The sequence below is a fragment of the Perissodus microlepis genome, chromosome 14 (assembly GCF_051167445.1).
Source record: "Perissodus microlepis isolate ML-2025 ecotype Zambia chromosome 14, ASM5116744v1, whole genome shotgun sequence".
Classification (NCBI taxonomy): domain Eukaryota; kingdom Metazoa; phylum Chordata; class Actinopteri; order Cichliformes; family Cichlidae; genus Perissodus; species Perissodus microlepis.
In genome coordinates, this window is record NC_140474.1 from 8,811,303 (window position 1) to 8,818,461 (window position 7,159).

A 7,159-nucleotide genomic window follows, 5' to 3' on the forward strand; every position below is an offset into this window, starting at 1 on the left:
CAGCACTTCAGACTGCTGATGCTGTGCAGGTGTCACAACCAACCACAATCAATGCCAATCACCTTCAGCCATAGCAAGAAGAAAAAAAAAATCAGCTGAAGGCAAAGTAATCACAGGAATACTTTTGTGAGGATATAGTTAAGTTCAAGATCAGAATGATAGAGTAGAAACATGTATTGGATGTTCAACAAAACAGAGCTGGATTCAGGTAGTAAGGAAGCCCCTGACTCTCCCCCCTTTTAAATTTACCTACATCCCCTTTAATTTGTGTCTTAACTTTGCCAGTAAAACAGGGGATGCTGTCACCACAAGGCTTCGCAGCAGGGGTGGTGTTAGTAATGAGCTGTGCTTTGTCTTCAACAAAAAAAACCAATCTCATTTAAATTGGAGAATGGCTTCCCCAAGGTGGGTTTTGAATGTGATTGCAAAGACAATGAGTTTTTTTGGGGGGGATTTTTTTTCTTTTCTTTTTCATAACTGCTATAACTGTTACTCGGTCACATAAATTCTAATTTCTTCCGTAGTGAGGTCGTTGATTCCTCAAGCCATGGCAAAAGTCAGTGTCGTTTTTTCAAGGCAAAGAAACCCAACATGTCTAACTAGCCAAATCAAACCGCTGCTCCCCACAACAGCTTTAAATAAAGGTCAGTTAATAATTGACGACACTTGCTTTATTATAGCAATTCTGAATGGACCATGAAGTGGTGCGTCATTCAACGTGATGTAGCTTCGAAGTTAAAGTCACCATCATTTTGCATTAATATTTTTGCAACCAAAAACATTACTGGTCACACAAAAAACTCATTTCCATGAAGGGCCATGCAAGCTTACGTAGCTTGTTATTATTAGGTTGCAGTAGTATGACTTCCTGACTAGGCCTTAAATTTAATGACAAAGCCTGCCATTCAGCAGCATCTGCAATATTATATGAAATGCTAAACAAATCGAGTACAATGAAACTATGGATGTGTATTAAAAACAGCAACCACTACAAACTACAAAGCCAAGATACCTTCTTGTCTTACACCAATTATCGTCTTCCTTCAAATAGACACGTATGAGTTTTACCCACAACTCAAGATGTTGAATCAACAACTCTGAAAAATACAAACTGTTCACACATCACGCTGGGTCTAATACTATATGCAGGATTTGGTTCAGCCACCAAATTGACATTAACATTGAAAAGAACATCCATCACCACGAGGGTTTAAGTGTTTGTCTTATTTTGTTGAAGGTCTCCTCAATCACGCCAACCCCCTCCCTCATCCGTGCCCTTCTGTGGATCCATTGTACTGAAGAGGAGCACTATGTACGAATGATATCTAAAGAGAAAAAAATGCAACTGTTACGCAAGACATGAAAGCAGCAAGCCCAGCCTGGATAGAGATCATTAGTGGAGGATCCAGTGGTCTCCAGCAGAGAGTTGCCTCTCAAGAGTCGACTTCAAAGACGCTGGTATAGAGAGAGAAATAATTTAGAGTGTAAAGAAAACGCTGGAACTGATTGGTTGGGATTGATCCTATACAGCATAGGTGGCTCCCCAATATTAGTTATTAAAAGATGCCAGTAATATTTTAAAGTGTCTTTATAAATTACTCTGTAGAGTCTGATACATACTAAGCTAGTTACACAAAGCATATACAGTTGTGCCTATAAAATGTGTAAGCTTGTGTAAATGTTTTAAACACATTCTGGCAGCTTTCAAAAAATAATCAGAATATCATTTAATATGTCTATTATATCATAAAAGATAAAAAAAAATATAGGCAAAAGCAATAGCAACTGGATAGCTGAAACATGCAAATTATTTATATTTTAAATGTATAAATCTGTTTAAAAGTCAAGTAATTATCTAAAATCTACCTTTCTCTTAACTAGAGGCATTTAAAACACCAATAACGACATAAAGCACTTGTACTTTATGTGACCTAGACTTATCTTACCACATTTTAGTACAGATTAACTTCCATGTGACCAAATAAATGTTTTTTGAGGGAGCTTTGAAAGCATATCCTTGGCAACCAATTGTTTTTGTATGCCGGTGAAAGCGCATTCGACGCAGATTCAAACCAAGGCAAGCAAAAAAAGGGCTCTGAAAAGTTATTTTTTGTGACCAATATTGTGTTAAAGTTAGCTCAACTCCCATCACCCCAAAGTGACTCATAGCCTCAGCAGTTTTGTGCACTTAGTATCTATTATTCATCCTAAACCACAAGGCTGTATCAGCCACGTGAAGCTGATGATCATCGCCATGTGCATTTTTGACAGCTGGTCACACGTTTCTGCTCACAGCTCAGAAATAGAAGGAACACAGCTTTAACACGATGTTTAAATACTCATTTATCTTTCCAAAAGCCATTGCGGAAAACGCGTACTACAGGCGCTACTGAATACTGCATGTACACAATAATATCCCACTAACAATGTAGTAAGGTTCTGAAGCTCTTGTTTGCTGTAAAGTTGATTTGACAAAGAAGCACAATGTTATTCATGCCGTCTTTGAGAATGTTAATTTAGGTCTGTAATAATTTATGAGAAGCCTGCGTTTTCATTGTGCTTAGAGGTCAGGCTTACAGTCATACAAAATGCCTCTGCAGCACTTTCGAAGCTAAAACTTAGGAAGTTAAAGTCCTTTGGTTTTCTTGCTTTCTAAGCTTAGTGGAATACAACACAAGTTTCTCTCACAGTATATGGAGTGCATCACAGTTACACTGATGTGCAGCACTGCTGGAGGCGTTGTCCTCTGGAAGCATCTGGGATCAAATCTTGGCAAGCCCTTTAGATGCTTCTCGAGATAATGCAAACTGTCAGCATATTAGGAATTCAACATAACAGACATTTCATAGCCAGGAATACATGGCGACTTCCTGAGAATCTGTGTTAAATTAGAAAAACATGAAAGACCTTTCGAAATGCGTGTGATCTGAAGACACGGGGTTCAAAGGTTGTTTCAAGTGCAATGCTTAAGATTTAGAATAAAATTACTACACGTGTAGCAAACAATGAGCAACATTCTTAACCATCCTAAGATGGATATTAATAATATTCTCTAATGGAGACGGATGTCCTGTCAGGAGAAACGAGGGAATGCCGAGCTCTTGTCTGCCACACCGTATTACATGGATGTAAACAGAAGCGGATTGGAAAGCATGGCTGTCCTTAATTAATCTACTCAAAACTGTTGTACTAAACATTTTGAGATCAATGGATTAAAAAAAATGGATAACCTCACTCGTGCATATGGCTGCAATGTGAAATATGTCTTAGTCTGTTATAAAAATCTGTCAGTCCATGGAGTATTAGAGCACATAATTCTCACAAGATAAATCTGGCAACCAGCCTCTGAAGACCACATTTATCACAAGACTCTGGACAGCAGAGTTTGCAGCTGCAACATCAATGTTACACAATAGTGTCAGATCACAAAAAAAATTGTGTATAACAACGTGATTCAGGTTTTACCTTAAACTTCAAAACATTAAACGTTCCGTTATGAAAAACAGAAGGCAAGCAAATTCTCACATTTGACAAACTAGAAATGACAAAAAATTTTTACCTTTCAACAAGAATTTAAATGATATATCCATGTTCAGAGTTGTTGGTTTCCCATTTGATTCTCATTCAGAGTCAATGGATCAATCAAGTGCTGATCAGTACCATTAAATATTTGGGGAGCTTGGATTCTGCTAAAGCAAGTAGGATACTGACAGAAACTCACAACTCCATGTAAGCCAGGAGTTTGTTCAGATGCTTTACAATTCTTGCAAGCAATGTGCAATTAGGAATATAGAGGTGGTTGTTTTATTGCCAAAAGCTAATAAGCAGCGTAATGGCTGTTAGTAATATTTTCCTGCGTGTACATGGCGCTGAGGCTTTAGCTCAACTCAATACTCTCATTGTAATACCTACAATCAGCGGCTTAGCAGTATAAAATAAGTTTCCTTTTGGAAAGGATTTCCAGCTCTGTGGTTGTGGTCTAACTTCTGTAATTAATATTTCCACAACACGCCTCCTCTTCTTACTCGCTGAGTGTTTAAACGCATTGTTTGAAAAGCCAACACTGGGATACCAGTGATCTAACAAAAATCCAGCCGTGGTTGTGAAGTTACAATTCAAACCACTGTAGTGCAAAAGGTAGTAGTAAGTTTACATTTCAGTGAATGGTCGGCGTTAGTATGATCACACTGATCTCTGTATGTTATTCACTTGGCACTAAGCAAAAAACACTAGACTGCTTTCAGTATTTACTTTGCACCAATTTGCAAATGAATGAAGAGTTATGTGCAAGTGGGATGGAAATGAATAATTCAAAAAGAGCACTTATGAGGGTTAGATTATGCGCATCTCGAGAAATCAACTTTGCTTGGTAGTACATTTCTGTACACGCATGAAGAACAAAGTCATGGATTGTATCAAAAGCCAACAAATTACCATAAAACTGTGCAGGGATTCTTTCATGAGCAGAGTTGTTGGACTGCTTCATGCTGGTCTAACATTTGAGATCTTTGAAATGCAAAGTTAACAACTGTTGACGCAAGCCAGAGGGGAGAAATATTAAGTGCAACTTTACAACAAAAATAAGGGGGCAGAGAAAGAGTGAGGTCTCTGTGCAGGCATGTCATACATGCAGCTTGCACTCAAGTTACCACCTTGAAGGAAACCCTGAGGCCAAGCTGCTGGATGCTCATAAAGATGGTCGTTTGATTTCCGTGGTTCTCCACTTTCATTGTTATGGAAAGGTTCTGTAAACGCTGGAAGAATACCTTCCAAACACATATAGGGAAACCTGCTCCTTTTTAAGCTTTTAGGCCATCCACAAATAGGTACTCACCATAACAAACCAAACAACCCCCCAAAATGTGCAGGATCTTTTAAATATCGAGATAACTCAAGAAATAATGGGAATTTTAACTAAAAACTACTGCGCGAAGAAACAAAACTCAAAGGGCACCCACCTTATTCCTTATGGAGGTATGCTGAACAAACCTGTGGCGTTTAAATCCATCCACAATGACTTCTATGAACATTTAAAGATACATTTTTTCTTCTGTCACCTTTGAAACTGACTTAATTCCAAAGACAGATATGAACAGTGTTGTTTATCATCATGTAACAGGGCAAAAAAGAAGCGCATAATTTGCATTGAAAACTAGCACTGTGGTATTTAAATCAAGTTTCCCCTTCCTGATACCTTTCATCTCTAAATGTATGCCTGATGTGGTTTGGGCTTGTTTTATTGGATGTCATTCAGCATTTTTTGATACCCGAAAACTAGTTGATCCGTTTTTTCCTCCTCATTAATACTTGCTACAACTTGAAGACTGCATTTGCATGTGGGTCTGCAGCATGTATGTGCTTATAAGCTGTCGTGGCAATTGTGAATTTAAGTGTACTTCACAAACCCTGGATGTTCAAAGGTTCAGCTGCACTTCAAGTGATGCAACAACACATCACTGTTAGCCATCCTGTTACTGTAACTTCAGTCTTTATAAAAGTTATTTTCCGCTGTGTATTGTAACAGTTAAGATGTTATTGCTGGTATTATCTTTACAAGTGCTTCCATCACTTGCACAGTAGGCAGTGTCTTGGCTCGCAAGACATAGGAGCTGCTGACTAAGAAGCTGCACCACAACCAAATAGGGTGAGATATTTTTTTATGAGTCCATGTTTCTCCTGATAGCATGAACTGCAAAAACACGTTGGATAGTAGTAAATTAATAGTAATCACTATCTATCTATTTTCCCTCCATATATATGAAATCTGATGCGGCTACAGACCTACACAGTGACAAGACAGGAAGTAACACTTTCAGCAGCAGTCTATGGCAGTGACGCTGCAACAAACGTGACATAAGGTCATTGGAGTACACAAATGAGCTACCGCTTTTCAGTTGAGTCACCTGCATACGGTCTGTTTACTAAGGTGTAGTCTCATTACACCAACAAACAGCGCTGGATCAGTGATGTGCTGTGCTTCATGCAACAATGTACCGCACTCAAATCACACGCTTCTTATTTTCGAAACTGTCCAAATGACCACGGAGGTGCTCAAAAACCTGCAAGGTGTCAAGGCGGGCATCTTGCCCGCTATGCACGTCTTGCATAATTTGTTCGTGCTGGTGTATTCATACACTGGGCTCGAACGGCTGGACATGCATGTTAACCCAGCTGCGTGTCTCCCATCATTCAGGCACAGCACATGACTGTTTGCACCCCCAAAACAACCGAGGTGAGACTGAATTATTGGGCATCAGAAGCACAACACTCGGCGCACAAAAAAAGCCGCATCTTGCCCGGCTCGACCGCTGGACCGCACCGCCAGCTTCAGTGCGGCAGCGTCTGTCACCACTGATAAACTTGTATGATTGAGTGATGCGATCATGCATGGAGACGGCGCTAGGACCACGCGGGAGTTTGATCGGATATCGAGCCGATTTTTCCTTCTAATGATGCGGACGGCGTGGTAAGCCGGGTCTCCTTACCTGTCTCCCCCTCGGTCATGATTTGCCCGCTTGCGCTCTAACATTGAAATCCCCATGTTTCACACACCGGTAATGCCCATCCATGTCTCACAACCCAGTCGCTTCTCCAAGGTCTGCCTGTCCACGGACCATGCGTGTTGTTTCCACACCGCTGAGAGGGGCGGAGCCCACGGTCCTTGGAGACGGAGTACAAGTGGATCATGAGAATGCCACTTATGTTTTCTCACAGCCAATCGGCTGTGCAGCTTCGAATCGGCGTCCAGTGACTTTGTCCACTAAATGTTTTGGTGTACAAAAAGAAAATAATAAGAACCGGAGACCATAAAAAAAGATCTCTGCGCATTTCTCCTTATTGCAGAATGCTTGCGCGTCTAGGAGGTCTTTCTGTGTAAGCAAATCTATGCGAGGTGATATGTGATGGAGACTGAACTCGGTTTAAGCAGTGTAAGCAACCATCAGTCATTATCACTGTCGAGATTTCATAGCTAAAATCTGCAATTTCGTGACCAGTTGTAATAAGACAGGCGCCAAGGTATGAAACAAACTCATTTAAAACAAATATCACAGGATCTGCGTGCGCCTTTCCAAAGGTTCCTGAAATTTCTGTTATGTTAAAACCCCTCATGCAGGACAATTTACTAACAAAATAAGTTTGATCAACACAAATACATCAC

General features: G+C 40.0%; 1 protein-coding gene across 1 annotated transcript in view; it reads right to left on the reverse strand.

Annotated features, from left to right (window-relative positions):
- The window catches only part of LOC146373395 (rho guanine nucleotide exchange factor TIAM1-like), a 41,414-nt gene extending 34,764 nt beyond the window's left edge, over positions 1-6,650 (reverse strand). The window contains exon 1 of the mRNA XM_084949870.1: positions 6,486-6,650. The gene's annotated coding sequence lies outside the window, so the exon portion shown is untranslated. The remainder of the gene's footprint in view (positions 1-6,485) is intronic.
- Between the last annotated feature and the right edge of the window lie 509 nt (positions 6,651-7,159).